Source organism: Macaca nemestrina, chromosome 7, assembly GCF_043159975.1.
Source record: "Macaca nemestrina isolate mMacNem1 chromosome 7, mMacNem.hap1, whole genome shotgun sequence".
NCBI classification, from domain to species: Eukaryota; Metazoa; Chordata; class Mammalia; order Primates; family Cercopithecidae; genus Macaca; species Macaca nemestrina.
In genome coordinates this window covers 24270499-24294345 of record NC_092131.1, presented here as the reverse complement: position 1 = coordinate 24294345, position 23847 = coordinate 24270499, and the positions used below count along the sequence as shown (strand labels likewise).

Genomic DNA, 23847 nt, shown 5'->3' with positions numbered 1-23847 from the left:
TTATGGGACGTAAAACATAAGTGAGAATTTTTTAAAAGTTATTTAATGTTACTGAGCTTTGAAAATAGATAATCTAGCTGCTGCTTCTAGTCTGCTTTTACTAGGTTAATATAGCTACAATTTTTTCCCAATATTTGTTTATTCTAATGTTTTGGATGTCTCTTCAGCAAAGACCATACAGTTAGGGTTAAAAAAAAACAAACAAAAAAACCCAGTCTGACAACTTTTGTATCAACTTGATACTGATATTTAATGTCATTATAGATATAGTAAAGGATATACTATTAGAATATGCTTTTTCTGAAAAAACTATTCTACCTGTTTTTGGTTCTTTACTCTTTTGACTTTAGATTAAACACACACCCACACACACACCCCTCAGTCAATAGTCTCCTCTAATATTTAGGTATATAATCATTCTTCTTAATTTATTTTGTGTTTGTTGTATTTGTAAAGATGCATCATCAAATGATCAAATGATATGTTATTTACAATTATTTACAATTTTATCCTACTTAGAGTAACAGAAAGACATTAAAATACAAGCCATGTTTTCTCTACATTTATATTCTATTATGTACTACACACAAACCACACACACACAGATACACACAGCCATAAGTCATTCTTCCACTTATTTGAGTTCATGTTGATTATGTGCATTTTTATTCTTTTTTGTCCTAACTTTTTTGTCTCTTTTGATTCCTATCTGGAATCATTTTTGTTCTGCCTTAGGAACTCTCTCTATAATTTCTTTTAGTATGGGTACTCTCTTGTCATTTTTCAAGTATAGGGATGTGTGTGGGGTGTGTGTATGTGTATGTGTATGTGTGTGTATGAAAATGACTTTAGTTTTACTTCATTTTGAATAATTTTTTTTCTAGTGTTAGCAATAATTTCCCTTCAGTAAATTAATAATCCCTCCTAGTATTCCTGACATCCAATTTGTTAAGAAGTCATCTGTCAGTCTAAACACTGTTTCTTTGATGATCTTTTGTACTTTTCTCTGATTACTTTAAAAATTTCCTTTTTCTCTGATTTAACTCTGATATGTCTGTGTTTATATTACTTTAATTTTTCTTCTTGGAATTATTTTGATTTCTTCAATCTGCGTGTTGCTGTCTATTTTGAATACTATCTCATCCAATATTGCCTCTGCTCCATTTTCCCTTTCTATGGCTCTGGGACTCCAGTTATACCAAAATTTGGCCTTATCATGTTCTCTATGTCACTCATATTCTCTTCATTCTCTTTTATAATTTTGGAATATTTTGCCCCATCTTATAGAGTTATTTGGGCCATAGTTACTGCTTTATTCTCTTTTTTTTTGCTACAAGTATTTATCAAAGTCATCTTTTTTAGTTTTATTATTTTTTATATAATTTTATTGTATTATATCCAAGTTACTTTTGTAGTTTCTAATTACCTGACAAATTATTTGGTCAGCTTTAATTTCTAGTTGTACCTTCTGCATCTAATAATTCCAATATATCCAGGTATGTAATCTATTTCTGTTTATATTCTATCTAATGACTTTCATTCATTGTTTTTTTTTTTTGCTTTTTAAATTTTATTTTGTTTTATTTTTTAGACGGAGTCTCGCTCTATCGCCCATACCCAGTTAATTTTTTTTGTATTTTTAGTAGAGACGGGGTTTCACCATTTTAGCCAGGATGGTCTCTATCTCCTGACCTCATGATTCGCCCGCCCTGGCCTCCCAAATTGCTGGGATTACAGGCGTGAGCCCCCGTGCCCGGCCCCTTCATTGTTTCTTATATTCCACTACCTCTTTCTTTATCACTACATTATGGAAAAATGAATTGTACATGTAATACAAAGCCTCAGATGATGGTATTGTCTTCTAGAGAGGATTTTTGTTTACTTCTTCAGAGCAATTCCATGACAGTCAGTGGAATACCTTCTTAATCTACATTCAATGCTTTCAGTTCTCTACACAACCAGGACTATAGGAAGCCAAGCCCCAAGTTCATTCAAAGGCTATTTCATCTCCTTTGACTCATCATTTGGGATTTTCCTTTGAGAATTCCAACTTTATTCAAAGTTGTTTAATGGGTACTTGACTTTGTATTGTCCCTTCGTAATTTGATGCCTTTAAAGTCAGTTTAGTTTTAAAGTCTTTTTTTGTTGTTTGTTTGTTTGATTTTTGTTTCAGTCAGCAGATATTTTTAGGGCAAAAGCAATTCTGATGTTAATGTTATTTTTCTGAATTCTACTCTGGTGTACTAAGTTTGTTTTACTGATGCCTCAGTATCTTGTTAATGGTTTTGTGCTTTTGAGATGATTATAAATATATTTTTTTAGATACTTTAGCTCTATTCAGCAAGACATTTGTCCCAAATTACCAATTATCATTAGCAAATATCTTTGTGAGTTTTTATTCGTAATATTCTATTATCTTTTTCAATCTAGTGAAGTCCAGCTTAGCTGTATTGAATATTTTGAAAATATCAGTGAAGGTGACATTCACTTATCACAGTAAGATGTTTATGATGCAAAAGTGGTGAAAATTATTGAGAGGATTTCATGAGGATATCAAGAGATAAAGTGAATAATTTAAAGGTCTTACTGATTTTTCTCTTGTAAAGATGAGCTGTATATTGGATGCATTGGATAATCATGACTTTAAATGTACTAGGAAAGGTAGTTTTAAGTATTCAGTAACTTCACAGCATTTTCTCCCCACTGTGTTTCCATGAATCACTATTAATTTCTTTCTTTCTTTCATGTCTCAACATATATTCCTTAAAGTTTAGGGAAAAACCTGAAAATGTGTTTCTCCTCACATAAATATTTGAGAAGTGTATTTTAAACCAGATAAATGTCAAACTCAGAACCTTGTATCACAAGATTCTGTGATTTTGAAATACTTTTATCAACTGAGATTTGTTGATTCTATATTTTGAGTACATTTTAGATTATGAGTATAAAAAAGAAATTAAAGTAAGTATGGCGTGATACTGTAGCCTACATTATTTTAAAGATACGTTCTTTTGTGAAGGCCTCCTTGTATACATTAAGTTTGTTATATTTATAATTCCAAGTATAGTTTTTATTCTATTAGGAAGAAGTTATAGTGGCAGTATGAAAATAAAATTAGTTTACTATTATTGATATGGTTTAATTCTAAAATTATGGTTGAAAATGCTTCAAGAGAGCAGAATAGGGTTCATAGAGACAGAACTTCATGCTTGTAAAACTTATAATAAACTTTCAGACCCTGATTATAATTTTTTAAAAATATAACTGATCTGGAGCTTTTGTAGAAATGTAATCTGTCAGTTTTTAATCTGTCCCATACTCCCAATCTTTTCTTCAGAATTGACAGATCTTTTCTGATTAATGTGCAGAACAGAGAGTTAAAATTCAAGCAATCTATATTTTAAGACTGTATTGGAAGCTTGATGAATAAAAATGACAATGGAAAAGAGAACCTAAACTTTTTCAGTTCTCCTCTAGGAGAAAAAAAATGTAAAATTAAGATTGCATTTAGGAAAAAAAAATTGGACATATATGGAATTATAAAAGTTGAGAAAGGATGCTACTCTGCAAATGTTGCCCCTAGAATTGTTCAGTATCCAAATGCACACCATATATGGCGATTGTGGTCATGGGAAACATGGCTTAAAATTCCTACAAAAAATTAATCATTCTTATTAAAATTTAATCTTTTATAGTAATTGCCTTGGTAGACTTAGCACTTAATATAATGTAAAAAAAATAGTCTTACCAAAAGAATTTCTCAGTAGAAATTCCTTTAAGAATCAGTTGGTAGAGGGTGGGGCCAAAATGGCTGACTAGAAGCAGTGGTGTTCGGAGGCTCCCATTGAAAAAACCCACAGTAATCATGTGAATCCTTCACTGGCAACCAGGGTATCCAGGTTCTCTCATCAAAATTGACTAGAAGACTGGCATGACCCACGGAAAGAAGGACGAACAGTGTAGTGTGGTGGCCCACCTGAGAATCATATGGGGTAAGGGAACCCCCTCCACTAAGACAAGGGAGGCAGTGAGTGAGTGTGCCATACAGCTGGGGAAACTGTGCTTTTTCCACGAAACTGTGCAACCCATGGATAGGAAGATCCCACGTGCAAACCCATGCCACTGGGGCCTAGAGTCCCAAACCCAGAATGTGTAGATTCTTACAGCTCCTCTGTGAGAATCTGCTTAAGCCTACTGAACACCTTGGGGGAGGGGTGACCAGCATGGTGGCTGTGGCTGCCTGCTGTCTAAGCTCTTTGAGCTCCTTGGGGGAGGGGACAGCAGCCAGCACTGGAACTTGCAACTGCCTAACACACTAAGCTCCTGGGGCAGGGGAAGAGTGGCACCCACCTGTATAGCTCCAGGCTGCACTTTTACCTGTTGGAGCCAAGGAGGTTGGACGGCTTGGTCCCAAGACTTGTCCCCACAGCCCAACACACCTGCTGTAGTAGTCTGCAGCCAGGGTACCTCTTCAGGCCTGACCCTGACCTATCTTTTCTCATTGGGCAGGGCTTCCTTATAGGAACTCCAATAACTCCAGCCAGAGACTCAGGGATAGAATCTGGATCTCCCTGGACCTAAGCCCCTAGGAAGGAGGGGTGGCCACAGTCTCTGTGGACCAGCAGACTTAACATCTCCTCATGGTAGTTCTGAGGAATCCAGGCAGCCCAGATGTGTGGGTTTCCACCCCGTGAAGCACGCTCCCTCTGCCAAGGGACAAAGTGCTTCATTCAATAGGTCCTGTTCCCCATGCCACCCAACTGGGTAAGACCCTCCAACAGGGGTTGTCAGACACTCTATTATTCAGTGATCCTACTGGCATCAGATTGGTGCCCCTCAAGGCCAGAGGTCCCAGAAGAAGGAGCAGGCACCCATCTTTGCTGTTCTCCAGACTCCTTCAATAACATCTCCAGACATGGGAGCAAATCAGATTAATAAGGTCTGAAGTGAACCCCCAGCAACCTACAGCAGCCCTACAGAGAGATACTTGATTATTGAAAGCTTCAACAACAGCATCATCAACAACAACAAAAAGCCCCCACAAAACCTCACCCAAGGGTCAGTGTCCTCAAAGATAGAAACTTGACAAACTAATGAAGATGATAAAGAATCAGTGAAAAAATGCTGAAAACCCAAAAGACCAGAATGCCTCCTCTCCTCCAAATGATTGCAACATCTCTCCATCAAGGGTACAGAACTGGACAGGAGATCAGATGGACTAATTGACAGAAGTAGGCTTCAGAAGATGAGTAAAAGTAAAGACTATGAAAAGGAAAGAAAAAAGAAAAAGAAGAAACAAAACTAAAAACTTACCTCAGAAGTAAAAACCATGCTGAGCTAAAGAAGCATGTTCTAACCCAATGCAAAGAGGATAATAACACTGATAAAAGGTTAGAGGAATTGTTAACTAGAATAACTAACTAGTTTAGAGAGGAACATAAATGACCTGATGAAGCTGAAAAACACAGCACAAGAACTTCATGAAGCAAAACAAGTATCAACAGCCAAATTGACCAAGCAGAGAAAAGAATATCAGAGTTTGAAGACCACCTTGCTGAAATAAGGCATGCAGACAAGAATAGAGAAAAGAGAATGAAAAAGAATGAACAAAACCTCCAAGAAATATGGGACTTCATAAAAAGGCCAAACCTATGATTGATTGAAGTACCAAAAGGAGATGAGGGAAATGGAAACAAGCTGGAAAACACATTTCAGGATATTATCCAGGAGAACTTCCCCAACATAGCAAGATAAGCCAATATGCAAATTCAGGAAATACAAGGAACACCATTAAGATACTCCACGAGAAGATCAACCCCAAAACACATAATCATCTGATTCTCCAAAGTTGAAATGAAGGAAAAATGTTAAGGGCAGCCAGAGAGAAAGACCAAGTCACCTACAAATGGAAGCCCATCAGACCAACAGTGGACGTTACAGCAGAAATTACAAGCCAGAAGAGATTGGGGCCCAATATTCAACATTCTTACAGAAAAGAATTTTCAACCCAGAATTTCATAGCCAAACTAAACTTCATAAATGAAGGAGAAATAAAATCCTCCCATGACAAGCAAATGTTGAGGAATTCTGTTACCACCAGGCCTGCCCTACAAGAGTTCTTGTAAGAAGCACTAAATATGGAAAGGAAAAACCAGTACTAACCACCACAAAAACATATATATTTAGATCTTCTTTACATGTTGGAAGATTTCAAAAATAAAGCCATCAGGTACTGAGTTTCCTTTGATGGGAGACTTTTCATTACTAATTCATTCTCTTTAGTTATTATTGTTTATTCAGATTTTCTTTTCTCATCACTAAGTCTCGGCAACTTGTATGTGTTTAGGAATGTATCCATTTTTTCTAGGTTATCTAATTTATCGATGTATAATTGTTCATAGCAGTTTCATAATCCTTTGTATTTCTGTGTTATGAGTGGTGGTATCTCCTCTATCATTTTAGATTTTATTTATTTGAGTCTTCTCTTTTTTTCTTAGTCAGCTACAGCTTTTCAACTGTGTTTATCTTTTCAAAAACCCATCTCATAGTTTCATTGATTTCTTTCTATTGTTTTTCTAGTCTCTATTTCACTTCTTTTGTTCAGATCTTTACTATTTCCTTCTTTCTACTAATTTTGGGTTTAGTTTGTACTACTTTTTCCAGTTTCTTGAGGGATAACCATTAGGTTATTTATTTGAGATGTTTCTTTCTTTTATGTAGGCATTTATTGCTATAGGCTTTCCTGAAATAACTGCCTTCACTGTATCCCATAAGTTTGGATATGTTTAGTTTCCCATTTAATTTCTTATTTGACTCGTTGGGCGATTGGAGAATATTGTTTAATTTCCATGTATTTGTGAATTTTTAAAAATTTGTCCAGTTACTGATTTTTGGTTTCATACCATTGTGATCAGAAAAGATATTTGATATGATTTTGATCTTTTTAAATTTGTTAAGACATGTTTTGTGGCCTAATATATGGTCTATTCTGGAGAATGTTCTGTGTGCACTTGTGAAGAATGTGCACAGTACTGCTGTTGGAAGAAATGTTCTATATATGTCTGTTAGGTCTATTTTGTCTAAAATGTAATGTATCTCCAATGTTTCCTTATTGATTTTCTTTCTGCATGATCTGTCCATTGCTGAAATGAAGTATTGAAGTTTCTTGTTTTATTTTATTGCCATCTGTTTCTCCCTACAGATCTATTAATATTTACTTTAAGTATTTAATTTTACTTTAAGTATTATCCAATGTCAGGTGCATATATATATATATGTATATAGTATTTTGTATTGCATATATATATTATATTTTGTGTTGTATGTTTGTATTCCATTTGCATGGAATATCCTTTTCTATTTCTTCTTTTTGTGAGGCAGAGTCTCACTCTGTCACCCAGGCTGGAGTGCAGTGGCGTGATCTCAGCTCACTGAAACCTCCACCTTCTGGGTTCAAGCGATTCTCCTGCCGCAGTTTCCTGGGTAGCTGAGATTAGAGGTGCACATCACTATGCCAGGCTAATTGTTTTTTAAATTTATTTTCCATTGTTAAGCATTACATGATTGTATTAAAATTCTGACAGCTAAAGACTTATTATTGCCATTTTGTTGATTGATTTCTAGTTGTTTTATAGATATTTATTTTTTCCCCTCTCTTGTTGTCTTCCATTTTTAGTGATGATTTTCTCTAGTGGTGCTTTGAATCCTTATATTTAAATATTTTTAAACATCTTTGGTTTGTCTGTAGATTTTTGCTTTGCGGTTACCATAAAGCTTACGTAAAACATTTTAGTTATAATGAGCTGATAATAACATAACTTTGAATGCATTAAAAACAACACTTTCACTCCATTCCACCCCCATATTTTATATTTTGATGTCACAGTTTACATCTTTTTATACAGTGTATTTCTTAACAAAGTATTATAGCTATTATTGTTTTAAATAGTTTTATATTTTAACCCTGATACTCATCATACCATTTAATTTCCAGTCAATGAGAAATATTATTTCATCACACCAAAGCTTAGAGTAACATTCGTAATCAATTCTTAGTCTTTTGGCGAAGAAATACACAAAGTTCATCTTCAACAAATACTTAAATGTCTTATCCTCACAGCATGCCACTCTTCTAATTACTGGGCATAGACTAAAAAGCAAAAACTGACAAAATACCTACCATTGAAACTGAATTTTAGTTGCAAACACAGACAACAAGTTGTAGGCATGCTTTCTCCAATGTCTTTCCTCCTTTCATGAACAGGAGATAAGAGGATTCTGAGGCTGTAGGTCACAGTGGAATGACAAATGGATTCCACAAGAAGGAATACAGTCTTTCAATTAACATACAGATGAAACCTACCTGCCAACAGGAGGTGTCCATCATGGATAGTATATAAAGAAGAAATAAATTTCTATTGCTTTAGAACCACTAAATCAAGTGTGCATTTGTTTTGGCAAGCTAGTGATGCATTTTATCTTTCTCCAATATCGATATTCCAATATAAACTTAGACAAAAATTTGACATCTTTTTTTACTCCCAATGAGAGAGTTCAAATTAGTACTTTGTCTTGCTAGTTTGAATACTTCTAATCCTTTAAAAATAGAGCTACATAAAGGAAAAACTGTCAAAATGTCTACATTTCAATTTCTCTTGTGTATCACCTTCATTCATACTCTCAAGGGAGATACTTTATGTTCTACTCTTCACTATTGATTGAAAAGGGATTCTCTCACTTGATTTCCACTCTAATAGAATATTGTTAAGAAAAGGACATTTTTAGACTCAATTTAATGATTTCTTGTAAACGATTAAATGAAAAATAATGGAAAGATTGAAGCAGCAAATGTTATGTTCTGAGAAGCAGATCAACTTACTGAGAAGCAACTTTTCTGTATCTTCAGTAGTTATAAATATTGGGCAACTTTCCTAACTTTAGTTCTTAATTTTTTTCCTTTTCATAGTGAAGTTTTAAGTACAGATTCGTGATTTTCAACATTATTTTATGCCTTATTTTGTATGTAAATATTATACACATATTAGCTATGTATATATCTGTTAGAATATGTCTCAATACATTTATATTTCTTATGCATCTGGAGTGTACAAATGCTCTAAGTCTGTTTTCGAATATTGGGAATCACATAGGACAGAAGTTGGTGAAAGATAAAATGATATGTATTTTATAACCCTGCTGACTTTCTCTTTTCCTGAAATGTTTAAACTCCCTCCACGACTAAATTATAATCCTGAAAAAGAGAACATGTTAAAATGCATTGTATTTGTAAAATCTTAATCTTACATGGAGAAAAATTCTGAAGGTAAGAGGAAATGCATCAGAATTCTGTCCTTCATCTATTTGCACTAGGGATTTAACAATTACAGCAAAATACATTAGGGATTCATAAATCTTCCTACAGACTTTTTTTTTTCTTTTTCTATCTTTCATGAATTACTCCCTTTGTTTTCTTCTGGCCTACATACTTTTTAAGGCTTTGGTAAGTACTGAATTTCCCTTTAGTACTTAAAATTTTAGCAACTCGAATTCTCAAGAGCACTCTACCAGCCAGTCTTGGCTTTATAAATTCTGTCAGGATGGTGCCATTATCAGAACTGTTTGCTAACAATTTCATTAAGAACAGATGACTCAGAAGTACAGATGTAAAAACATTTTCTCCAACTTTATATCATGGAAAAAATAGGTTTATGTGATGGGTTCCAAAACTGAGTCCAGATAACGCTCCTTTGAAGTGAGTTTGGAATATGACAATGGAATCTGCAGTCTTCTCCTAACAAAAGAGTTTTCTAAGTTATCCAAAAGTAACTCAGTCCTTCACTTTTCTAGGAGAAAGGATTCCCGTACCTTCTGTCTCCAAAATTATTTTCTTAAACAGGTTATAGTAGAGTAATTATATCAGAAAAGACTCTCCCACAAAAATCGATTTTGTAAACATTTTTACAAAAGTCCTCTAAAGGGTATACTAATAAGCCTCCTCCACTTTACAGATGTTAACAATCTAAATTCATATTTAAGTACAGTAAATAAAATGTAGTCCCAAATTGAGGCTTTTGTACTGATATGCTGACACAATGTTAAACCATTTCAATGAGAATTACGTAATCCCATCTTTAAGTCATGAAAGCAATCAAGGTAATGACAAAAATAATGCGTATTGCTTACAATCTTATAATATGTAATAGAAAAATGATAATTATTTTTCTCATAAAAATTCAAAGTGGGTGATGATTTTTTCTCAACCATTATCTATTTATGTAACTACTATATAGTTTGAATTACTAACAAATTATTTAGTAGATGATGTTTGTGAACCCGAACATTCACTGGACTCTCATAAATTTGAAAGTCACTTATAATAGGGAAGATATATGTAAATCATTTATGTTTTTTAAATATCAATTAAATATAAGAATTTGTTCTAGTGTTTCTTATAAGAATAATTTATTATTTAGCATAATTGTTTTAGGATAGAGTATGAAGAGAAGAAAACACTCATTTGGAAATACATAACAGAATTATGCTTCTTCCCTGGTCTTTTTACAACCAAGTCCTAACATGGTAAAAGTCTGGTGCAATGATTAGCATCCCAGAAGAGATTTAAATCTCAACTTTATTTTTATCCTTATTATCTTTGAGTTCTACTAGTGTTTGGGGACATGCTCTGTAATGAGCATGAGCATGTTTTACTCAAAGGAGTATACATCATCTCTTCTTTCTAGAGGATTTGAAATTGTTCTTATCAATTGGGGCTCAGGGATTCTTCCTTTAAGTCCTCCCTCCGCCATGCAAAAAATGGAGGGATGTACTACTTCAATGCTTTAAACTATTTGCAGAGAAGAAAAGGGCAGGAAACTCATGGTCCTGAGGTGGTTGGGAATCACTATAACTCACCTGAATGACTTGTCTATTCTTTATTGTTTCCTTTGCCTTTCCCTAACTTCTACTCTCTTTTCTTCTGTTTCTATGTTTGTGGCATGAATAAAAAGCACATATCTTTCTTTTTTCTCTGTCTGGACATTTCTCATCTTTAATGTTTTGTATGTTTCGAATGATCTAGCTTCTCTGAATGACTGTAACCCCCACAAAGGCAGAGAGCTCACAAACCTATGTACCTTATGTGGTAGAAACTCAATAGATGCATTCAATGAGTTATTGAGGTAGGCAGTTATCAAGTTGTAATTACAAATTATACCTGGGTAAGAGTTTTGTTCCCTCTTGTTACACATATCTGACATTATATCCAGGGTTTTAGTTCATTTGGATTAGAATGTGTTCCCATCTTTCTGATGCTATTTTATCACAAAAAATTCTCAGGGAATTGTTTAGACATTTAGGTAAAATTTGTGACATTGACTGTACTGAATAGGCACTTGAGGACAAAAGGTGTGAAAACCAATGTAAGTGCTCAGTATTGATGAGGAAATTGAAAAAAGGGTAGGAGTAGGTACCAGGAGAAAAGAACATTGCTCCAACAGAACAAGAAAAGCAAAAAGCATCAAACTAGATATACCTGCTTCTCACTTCTTCACTAGACTGCCACAGGTCTTCCGGAAAATCTGGATAAATGATTTGGGTATTCTATGATTCATTCAAATCTAAAGAGGCAATTAAAATAATTCATCGGTTATTTTCCAGGGTACTTATAGATCCTAGAAAATCTGTTAAAACTTCTACATATGAGTTTTATGTATTCCTCTTCCAAAATAGAACACTTTCCATTCCAGTAGTACGATTTTTTTTTTAGCAAATTGATCAATTTTTCTGCATCTCAGCTGTAAAATGAGTAAATATGTTTAATAATATGAAGTATCTCAAAAGTTATTATAATGAGTAAGTTACATAATAATTTAAAGTACCTGAACATGGCTATACTAGGAATCAGATAAATGTCAGTTATTATTATGATTAATATTAATTGAATCAACATTATGTTTGTTAAAAGATTAAATATATTATAACCATAAATTAAAGAGAAACTTTGAGTTTAAAAAATCTCTGTTTATGTGGCCTAAATGGTAGGTTAATACAGTATAAATGATTTGTCTAGTGGAGTGGCTGAGTCATTCAGAATATGAAGAACATAATTCAGGGTCAAGGTCAAGGGACATATTGAGAAGAGAGAGAATGCAATTGAAATTATTAAAGACATCATTTCCATGTTTTATAAGTGAGCCCTGCCTGGCCTTACCATCAGGAAAAGACTGTGAAATATACCCACTAACTATGATGTTAGCAAAATGTACAACGGAGGTAGTTCATTCAAGGCAAATAATTTAATATTTTTATCAAAACTTTTCAAAAGCTTGAGATATGAAGTCTGTGTTGGCTGTCATTCCAGTTTCTTGCTAAGCAGGCCTATACGAACAGTAGATATTGTGAAAATCACAATATTTTGAAAAGGAAATGGAATGAGCGAATCAGAAAACATATCTGGGAGGCAGAGTATGGGGAATACAGCACAATTACGATGAAATGTATTTTTAATTTCAAAATAGTTGTAGAGGGTGAAAAAACTCTCAGAGCTGTGGGAAGCTACTTTGAAAAGCATGGGTTTAAAAAGAAATTTGTGTGAATATCAGGGCAAAAAAATCTTTAATACCATGTCAAATAGTGAGAAGAATTGACTGGGTAATATACAACCAATTAAGGAGATACAAGAAATGAAATATTCAGTGACATATACTAGACAATGATCATGAAGTTATCTCATCTCAAATTTAGAGTAGTTATATTCCAGAATAATTGCTAATCTATAAGACTGCCTTTGGGATTTATCATCTGTCAGTCAGAGTGTTGACATAACTTTCTTCAGAAAACTTAATGTAAACTTGACGGGGGGAAAGGGTATTGAATTTTCTGACAAATAAATGATGATTTACATTGATTTAAGGCTCTCTAGTTCATTATAGAATGATTGTGCTCAGGGAATAAAAGAAGGCAAACATGAAGGAATTCAGGCATTAACTATAGTAAAATAAATACAATGCTCTTGGTATCTATGTTGTCTTTAAAAATGAGAGTTTCTTCTTTTCTATCTATTCCTGTAAAAGCAGATCCTCTACACATTTGAAAACCCATTGTCATGGCTTAATTCTTCCATTATTAGCCTTCCATTATTTAACCTTCAAAAATGTGTGTACTGTCATTTCTAAAACGAGTATTAAAATGTCTAACCCAGAGGGGTACAATGGGAATTAAATGCTGTAATTTGCTTCAAGATCTTCTTAAATAGCATGTTCTTCCAGTACTTAATTTCTAATCTTTTCATCATGAACTTATACAATTATGTATATACTATATATATAAAATTATATGTATATGTGCAAATTGCTTGTTAAATCTTATTTTGTTGAGGTTCTGATTTTTGTCTTTTATTTATCTGTTATGACATAGTTTGTTATCTAATTTATTCTGTAAGGGAATCTGGTACTATTTTGTTTATACTGTTTATTCAGCAGATTATTCAAAATTTTACTGAGTTCTGTTAGGGAAAAAAGTATATAGATCTCGAAAATTAGGCTAAAAGATCAACTGGGTATTTTTTCAGGTCCTAAGGAGACAAGCCCATTTAAGGATTACCTAAGGGAATATGCTTTGCTCTCATTATTCTGTACTGTTGAATAAAGGTACATTTGGCAAAATTATATTTTAAAATGGAGACTTTTGTCTATAATGATGCTAGTACTTTCTGTACAGTAGAAAAGATAACTACAAAGGTTTCATTTTATTGCCCCAGAGGAGAGTAACCAGTTTTCCGTTTTTCTTTTTAATCTCACCTGGTAATTTTGTTAAAAAATGTATTTGTAAATTGCCTATAAATATCTAGATTTTCAAATACTTTTTGAATCAGTATAAACATTTTATTGCTTCACTTATTAATTAGTGAAATGAATAAAATATTTGATATAGATTTTGCTTGTTTTTATGAAAGTCATCAGTGTTTAACTTTTTGAAAGTTGTACTTTTGCAGTGCTATGGGCTCAAAGTTGGGGTAGGTATAGGTGTTTTGTGAGCTGATATCACCATATATGAATAATTGTAGACTATTATTCTACTAGGATTAAAACCATCAAGGAGTTCAGCATTTCTACAAGCATTTTCTTTTAATATCACTTACAATAATAGCAAAGAAGGGTTAATTAATTGAACTGTACTGTATTTCTTCTGTCCCAGCTTCTCTACCTGATCTTTTCATGCTATTTAAAAATCGTCTACACATAGGTTCAATATTAAGTCATTTTTTATGACTTTCAGGAAGATTGATAAAATCTTGTAATAACACATTTGCACTGATAAAACATAGAAGAGTTTATTTTCCTTATAAAATGTAATGCCACTTTGATTTACTTTCCACAAGGTACATTAATGTTTATCCTTAGGAAAAAAACCATATTTTTAATTCAGAAAATTCTGGTACTCAACCAGAAACAATTATTTCTGATTAACTACCTTCCCATACTTTGACTTCCATAACTAAGTGTATTACTTACATTCACATTCAAAGATTACTGAGTTTTCTCCATTTGTAAAAATTATGTTTTCTAAAAAAAAGTTAACCACTTTTATAATACTATTGAGATATTTAACCCCTTGGGCTATTAAACTCCATTGTACAGTGAATAAAATACTTTGGATAGACAAATGGCCAAACTGGTTAATTTCCCAATATCCCTTTCAGAGTTGATAATATCATCCGTTAAGTCAGCCACTGCAATATAACACAAGTGCTCATCTTAACTCTATTTTCTGAATTGTTTATTGATAAAACAATTATTTGAGAACATTTTTAATATACCTTCTAATCCCTCCATATTAAATAAAAGCATCAAATATACATTATTATATTTAACATAGATCTGAAATACAGACCCAGTAAAACTGTTCTTAGTTTCCTAATAAATGGAGACCTCTAAAGGACTTATTTTCTATGTCTATAAATTCACAGATGTGATGGATTGCCTTTGCTTATAATAAGCATAATTTAATAGCTCTAATTATATGTTTGCAGTTGTAACTGAGAGATATTTAAATTGGGATGAGAGAAAAAGGGGTAAGAGTTGAGTGAAGTGTAAACCTAATGGCAGATAGTTGTGATATGTTGTTTGATTCTTTCTTGGGAGGACACTGGGGCCTCTTGAACCTGTTCCAGTATGTTTTAACCAAATAGAGTTAATATGAGCAATTGTGCCACACTACAGTGGCTGACTCGAAGTATGAAATTACCAAATCTGAAACGGGTTAATTGTGAAATTAAATGGTTTAGTTATTTGTGTCCGTGTGCATTTTTGGAGAGAAAAGATAAACAGGTATGTGATAAACAGGTATGTGATGAATAGTGATTGTAATTATTTAGTAATTATAAATCTACTGGGACCAATGCAACATAAACATTAGAAAAGTGATTTGATGTAATAGAAGAGTGGATAATAACACCTCAATATCCATTTCCCCATTCAACAAGAGTTACATACATATTTCAGCATTCATTAATTCATTAAGTAAACATGTACTAAATGAATATAATGTAGTAGTCATTGCTTACTGCTAAAAAATGGAGTTGCTTATTAAGCTGACACATTAGCAGAAAGGATAGATAATCACACATGAAACTATACTGAAATATAAAGATTGTCATAATAAGAGTATGTCATGGGAACATGAGGCTGTACTGGGGACTCTTAACACAATAGTGAGGTCCAGGGAGGACCTCCATGGTGAGAAGAGTTACCCTGGTAGTTGAAGCACCAAAGAATGAATTCAGGAAAAGAGGAGGAAATATATTCTAGAAAGAAAGAAAGTAGAAAGTGAAATTGTGCAGAAATGTTTCTTCTCACTATTACAGTGAATATTTGGAATAGACAATAGAGATAGAGGTAGAAAACAACAAGTGAAATTGTTCAGAAATTGTTTTTTTTTCTCAGTACAGTGGACACTTGAAGAAGAGGCTAGAGAGAAAAATCAAGACTAGATTGTCAGGAAATCATGTATTAAGATTTTATCTACTATCATTGTAAGGTGTTAATCATGCAGTAATATGTTCATATTCATGTCAGAAAGGTCTCTCTCTTAAAATTATGGAGAATGAACTTGATGGAAGAAAGAATAAAGGGGAAAGGACAAATTAGAAGGTTACTGCAGTAGTACATGAAAGAAATGGTAAGGGTAAAAGTGAAATTAATAGAGTGGGAAGGGATTTGAGATATAATTGCATGCCAAAATGACAAGACTTAGTTGTTCACTGAATGTGGATGATAAAGGAGAAGAAGGAGATAAGGAGGAAGGTTGTATTATTGAAAATGCAAGCAGGTTCAGTGGGACTAATGAAAAGTAATTCAGTACTATTGGTATTGAGCTTGAGATATTACATGATATCCACTTGAAATGAGCAGGAAACAAATAAATATTTTATTTCTTTTAAGAAAAATTCTGGGCAAGAGAGCAATTGTGGAGACAACCTGTAATACTTGTAATTTAAGCTATGGAAGTGAATCAAATTGACCAAATGGAGTATACAGGCCTGAAGAGTATTCTGATTTAATTACAAGTAAGAAAATAGTGAGATAATGTAAAATGAGAAGAAGAACATAGGTAGTGTGGTTTCATGAAAGTGAAAGGTTTCAAGGGAAGTTTTCCAGAGTGTCAAATGTTGCCAAAGCGAAACATTGTAGGAACGAGAACTGTCCATGGTAATGGTGTATGGTTGCAATGATAAGAGGAATTCAGTGTATGGTAATGTAAACATAAAAATCATAGTCAATTTAGTAATGAATAGGAAATTGAGAAAGCACAAACAGTAAGTATAAACAATATACCTTAAAACACTTTGGCTGTAAAAAATAAGAAGTGGCACTATGGTGTCTGGAGGACACAAACAAATTGAGTTTTAAAAGCTGCTTAAAATTCATGCAAATGAGTGGCATAACCAGGTCTCTTTAATAACCAAGTCCTTCCGTGAATTCACTTAATCCATCCTATCACCCTTGTGATAGTTTATAATATAATTACCCCCAGATTAGAAATCTAGCTATTCAGAGGGAACCCCACACAGGATGATATTTTTGTCTTTGATTAACTAAAAATATCATAAGAATTTGGCACATAGAAGGTATTTATAAATGTTTCTTGAATGAATTAAATTGGCCAAGATCTTGCATCCAGCAAACAATGGGACCAGATTGCTTCCCCACATCCTTTTGCTTTGCTATGACTATCTACCAATCCCACAATGGAAATTCTTGAAAACTGTTAATTTTTAAATAATATGAATAATGATAAAAAAGGAGAAGAATATAAATTGAGAAAATTATACTATCTAGGCAGTCAGAGAAGATGACGCATCTCATATATTCAGGGCAGGGAACCCTAAGCATTTGTGTGGGGGAATATTGATGTCTTTATTAATCTAGCAATTAGTCATCTTGCTAGAAACAAGGCTCCCAGATGAATTCTCTGAAAGCAAGTGGAACTTGCATAATCAAGAATTTTTGACTTTAAATTGAAGAAATTATGTTATGGAAATAAGTCAGAAAGAATAAAAACATAAAGTTTTACTGGCACTCTCTTTCCCTAATAGTCTTAGAGACTCAAATTTGTCTTATCTCTTTGACAACTCATAATTGTAATAAATGAGAAAATATAACAGTCAACTGTCACAGCTAAATTTTCCTTAGTCAACTTTTATGTGTCAAAGATTATTCTCTGGAATGCATCAGGGTTCAGCAAATATTGCATCTTCTTCCTAAACGTCCATGTGTGTGAGCATGTGTGTGTGTGTGTGTTTTAGTTGTCAAATGTGAACAGTGTTCTAACATTACGTAATGTGTAAATGTTCATGCTTAAGGCTATGTCTGAAATAGAGTGTTCTATCCTTTTGATAATCTACACATACATATTGTAGGTACTCTCAAAAGCCTCCCTCATCAAATTATCTAAAATTGTATTTCTTGGCAGTCTCTATCTCCCCAAATGCTGAGGAGATCCCTATACTTAACTACATTAATTGTGTTTCAAGTTACCAAAAAGCAGTAAGTCCACTCTTTGCACAGTATTTGGATGATCTCATTAGTAACAGGGGATGGTTAGAATGGAGGGAACAAAACTTTTGTTTTGTTCTTTAAGTAATTTTTTGTTTGGCTTTATGTATTACATATTTACTTGTTTATCATTAGTGTTCCAATTAGACTGCAAATCCTTGAGGAGTAGGCACATTTTCTCTTATGCACTTCTAGGTGTTTCACTAATCTTAGTGTTTCACTAAGCCAATTTTTATCATTATCATGTTAATTGTGATCTAAGGTGAGATTTAGGAACACCAGGATTGAAAAGTAAATTTAGGATCTAGTCAAAATTTACTTCTACTAAATGAGAATTTACTATCCGTACCTTTGGCTAAAATGTACTGGTCCCTCCATTCCAGCCCTCCCCTGTTACAAATGAGATCATCCAAATACTCTCTAAACAGTGGACTTACTGCTTTTTGACACTTTGAAACACACTTAGTGTGGTGAGGTATAGGGTTCTACTCAGTCCTATTAATGTTCCTTGTGCTTATGCGGAGACAACTGAGGATCAAGCCCAGGTATTACACATCGCTGGCTGGGAGTACATAGTATAGTGTTGGGCATGTTATGTGCAGTTAAGAAATATTGCCTGAACTAATGAGCTCTGGCTGGTTTGTGATCATCAAACTATGAAGATATAGTAAGTAATAATGACCCATCACCTATTGATGACCCATTTTGTTTGAGGCACACAAGTGTTTAAAATGGATTTTATGACTTTCTGCTTGTAATAACCCTACAGGAGTGAAAATACTGTCATCATTTGTAAACTGGAAAGGTTATTTTGAGAAGTTAAGTACCCACTGTGTAAAATAGTTTGGTAGCATCAGGTCAAATTAAACATATGCCTATCTCTTGGACATAAATTCCATTCTTAAGTACATACCAAGCAATCATGTGCAAACCAAGGTGTATATATATGACTATTTACATCACCACTGTTATCAACAGCCCTCGAATGGAAACAATTCAAACACACATTATTGGTAGAATAGAAAAAAGCTCCTGATCTATTTATGCAATGGAATAGTCAATATAACAATGAGGATAAATACATTACAACTACACACAACAACGTGGATGACTCACAGAAGTTGATGTTGAGCAGCAGAAACCAGAAGCAAATACACATCTCATGAGTCCATTCAAATAAAGCACAAAACAGGAAAAATTAATCTATGGAGTTACAAGTCAACATAACGGTTACTCGTGAAAGGCATAGTGACTCCCCATAGTCACTAACTACATAATCATATTTTTTGAGTAATAGTTATTGACCAAATGGTAAAATCAGAGTGGCCCTGTATTTTATACAAGTGTGGTAGGCTGAATAATGGCTTCTGAAGGTATCCAAATTCTACCTTCAAACTTCATTAAGTGGATGAGACTATGGGGAGCAGGGTGCTCCCGAAATGTTCATTTGCTGGATGAGCTGGATGATACTGTTCTTGTGTGATTCCAGGTTAAGAATGGGCAAAAGAGAAACTTGAGCTCAATAAGTAGTCATTGTTTTTGGAAAGTTACCACAGTCAATATGGTGATAGACAAGCAAAGTGGTGCTCTAAGGCCTAGATAATCTTTTCTCTCATCTTCTCTACATCCAGCTCACCTTTCTGATTACTAGCTCTAATGACCAACAGAGACGCCAGACTTACCACTAGATACATGGCTACACATCACATCGGATGTTGCATTGGAGCAACAGCATATCATAACCTCTTTATAAGTCCCCCATTCAATATTTTGCTTTGGCAGTAGAAGGTTTTAGAACTTCTTATTTCGCAGCAAACTCTGAGTTGTCTATTCTCATTAGTGTCTCAGCCAGGTTGGCTAGAAACTCTATGATCATCTGACTTTTCACTACATATTTTCACTTTCCAAACTCTTCCCACATACCTGTGAAGTATACTTTCATAATAAATTCTTTTTTACATAGTTATTGATACCGAGTCTACTTCCTTGAGTGATCCCTGACTGATTCATTGATAACATTCTATTTATTGACTTGAGTGTTTGTTCCAAGAATGTGTCCCTTTTTGAGAGAAATAATTAAGCCCTATATTTATGATTTTTGTTCTTTTTGAATTATGTCATACATTGGAGTTAAATGTTTACTTACAAAATTCCTTTCAGGAATGATCATGAATGATTATCTTATATCAGATCAAATTCAATTTATCTTCACAACAGATATGCACAAACTATATATTCTTTCAGGAGAATAGTTCTGTTTGCCTTTTTATCTATGATAGCTATCTATCATCTATCAAAAATTCTAAAAAGGAAAATTATTGTGTAGTACTGTCTAATGTGGTTATCTCAAACTTCATTAAATGCTTTCTGCAATGCCTCCTGTAGAAGGTTTCCTTCAAGTTGAAAAGATGTATTACTTGACAGTATTAGATGCCTTAAAGAATCAACTGCTTTCCTGGGTTATCATCTGAAAATAAGAATTGAGCTGACTGGTTATGAGGTACAATAAGGAATCCCAGACTCTTTACCCCCTAATTTGCTCAGCACCAAGAAAATAGAAAGATAATGCAAGACATATTTTTTTGAGTAATAGTTATTGACCAAATGGTAAAATTAGAGTGGACAAATATTCTATACAAGTATGGTAGGCTGAATAATGGCTTCTTAAGGTGCCCAAATTCTAATCCATGGAGCCTGTGAACATTGTACTACATAGCAAAATAGACTTTGCAGATGGGATTAAATTAAGGATCTTGCAATGGGGATATTTTCCTGCATTACCAGAATGGGTCGTAAGTGTACTCACAACTATCATTATAAGAAGAATGTAAAGGGAGATTTGAAAGACAGGAAGAAAAAGAAAAAAGGTGATGCGACTATGCAAGCAAGAGAAGAACAGGTGATGTCACATGGGGCCATGAACCAATGCAGCCTACAGAAACTGCAAAAGAAGAAGAAATTGATTCCCTTCTAGAATCCCCGGAGGGTGTGCAACTTTTCCAACACCTTGATTTTGTCCCAGTGAGACCCACTTTAGACTTCTGGCCTTCAGTAAGTAAGAGAACAAATTTTTATTGTTCTAAGCCACCCGGCTTGTGGTAATTTGTTGAAGTTTTCTTAGCAAACTACTCTACAAAGAAAGAAACTGCTTCAAGAAGTTAAATCACTACATGCATGAGTAATAAGCTGTACATTGTAAACAAAAAGAAAAAGGAGAAAACAAACCCAAACATGTAGAAATAATGGTAGAACAGTTTGCATTCCTTTAACTAAAAGAGAGATGAGATCCAAAAACAAGGTGAGAATATAACCACATAGAATTAAAGGTCTCAGTCTTGATCATATTTCCTACCAAAGCCTCCAAATAGCCTTGGCTATAGGATACTTCTCTTACCAATGACAACAATTTTATAACAAGACTCCAAATTCAATTTAATTAGGCCATAATTAGAGGAAAGCTCACACTCACACTTGGCATAATAATTTTTTCTTGTTAAAAGTCTAAGGTGAAGTTAGGTAATTATTTGAATTACCAAACAAGAATGAGGTCAATGTGATATGTATTTTGAGAGTATAATGCGTATCGATACCTATTTATCCATGCACACATACAGAAAAAGGTTTAAGTCTATGCACTCTAACTTAGAAATATTGCTGTAAGGCACTAGAGGTTTGTTCTGAAAATTATTCTCCTTTATCTGTAAGCCATTTCACACATTCCTGATTTAATTTAAGTGTTATCGGGTAACAGTGATATCTATTCCTTCCTCATTTTTCTAGTCCTTCATTCAGAATTATTTCCCTGAATCTTTGCCAGGCTGTCAGATTTTCCAGCTTCTGACTTTATTCTTTCTTATTTGTAAACTTAATTCAAACTTCAAAATGATTCATCCTACTTATTTTTCCTGCTTTATACTGGGTTATTACTAGGAATATCACTAGTACTCACTATCTGTAATATGGACCCAGGCCCTACTGGTAAAATACTGTAAGCTGGGACTTGCCCATGTACAGGAGAAAGTTAATTGAGTGTACTATGTTGTTCTACCCCTGCCCGTTCTCAAGAAAAGCCTTTTCTAATGGTCTTAGCTGAGCTCTTGGGCTATTGTGTCTTACACCTTGTTTGTGTATGCCTGTGGGCTTGTGAAATGCTGGGCCATTTTGTCTAGACAGTTTATCCTGGTAATGTCATTTATGGTAAACACCTGCTTTGAATCTAGGAAGCTAGAGACCCAGGAACCGAGGTCAGTTACATAGGCACTGTGAGACTACCTGACTGTGACTGACCCAACAATAAAAAACCTAGACAACCAGGCTCAGTTGAAGTTCCCTGGATAGGGAACTGTGGATTCAACTGTAATCCACACACATGGTTACAGATCATTGCTGGAGGAATCAAACTGATGCTGTGCTACTCCACTGGAAGGGATACTTAGAATTGACTGGACTCGTCCCATGAACTTTTTCCTTTTGCTGATTTTCTCTTTATCTTTTGACTATAATAAACTATCACTGTGAATATAATAGCATCTGCAACCTGCAAGTCCTTATAGCAAATCATCAAGCTTGAAGATAGTCTTTAGGGCCCCCATACAGCCTATTTCCCAGGTCCGGGTCAGCAAAGACTTTTTGTCACATACTCTCATGGATAGTGCTACCACTGAATTCTTGCTCAGTTCTCCAGCAAAGTACTACAGAGAGCATAGTTAGAGCAATGACTGGAAGAAATAAATTAAGAGAATGCAATTTTAATAACAGGAGAAAGAAACCCTGTGAGTTATCCTTGAAATATTCTTAATGTCTCTCATTGTTTTTACCTCATTATGTGGCTAAGTAAAAGCTTGTACCAGAACGGGATGGGTTAAATCTTGCATTTTCTTGTGTCTAATAAAGCTTACATTATAGCCTTATTTTTGTTTCATGGTTTCTTTGCATTCATTGCTTTAAAGTACTTTCATTTTTAAAGAGATATGGTAAAATAAGGTTATACAGTTTGTAAATGCATTTTGTAAACAGATCTTAATGGTTAAAATGTGCATAATTGAATGAGCACTTGAACTTTGATTATGGGATAAACTGTGTTCTCCCAAAACTTTTAAGTTGAAATCCTAAACTCTAGTACCTCCGAATATGACTATTTGCAGATAAAGCCTTTAAAAAGGTATTTAAGGTTAAAACTGGTCATTGGGGTGAACCTTACTTTGATATGACCAGTGATATGGTTTGACTGTGTCCCCACCCATATCTCAACTTGAATTGCATCTCCCAGAATTCCCACATGTTGTGGGAGGGACCCAGAGAGAGGTAACTGAATAGTGCGCGCAGGTCTTTCCCGTGCTATTCTCATGATAGTGAATAAGTCTCATGAGATCTTACGGGTTTAACAGGGGTTTCCACTTTTGCTTCTTCCTCATTTTTCTCTTGCCACCTCCAAGTAAGAAATGCCTTTGCCTCCCACCATGATTCTGAGGTGGAATCAGAATCACAGCTATGTGGAACTGTAAGTCCAATTAAACCTCTTTTTCTTCCCAGTCTTGGGTATGCCTTTATCGGTAGTGTGAAAATGAACTAAAACAGCAAATTGGTACCAATTGAGTGGGGAGTTGCTGAAAAGATACCCGAAAATGTGGAAGTGACTTTGGAACTGGGTAACAGTTAGAGGTTGGCACAGTTTGGAGGGCTCAGAATAAGATAGGAAAATGTGAGAAAGTTTGGAACCTCCTAGAGACTTGTTGAATGGCTTTGACAAAAATGCTGATAGTGATATGAACAATAAGGTCCAGGCTGAGGTGGT

General features: G+C 34.1%; 1 long non-coding RNA gene across 4 annotated transcripts in view; it reads right to left on the bottom strand.

Annotated features, from left to right (window-relative positions):
- LOC105467616 (uncharacterized) overlaps window positions 1–23847 on the bottom strand; it is a 74346-nt gene that overhangs the window by 42601 nt on the left and 7898 nt on the right. For 2 of the 4 annotated variants that reach the window (XR_011625345.1, XR_011625344.1), the window contains exons 2-3: window positions 11531–11615; window positions 8180–8362 (exon numbers count right to left, since the gene is read on the bottom strand). This is a non-coding gene — a long non-coding RNA (uncharacterized lncRNA). The remainder of the gene's footprint in view (window positions 1–8179; window positions 8363–11530; window positions 11616–23847) is intronic. The other 2 variants (XR_979032.2, XR_979033.2) reach the window with 1 other exon arrangement.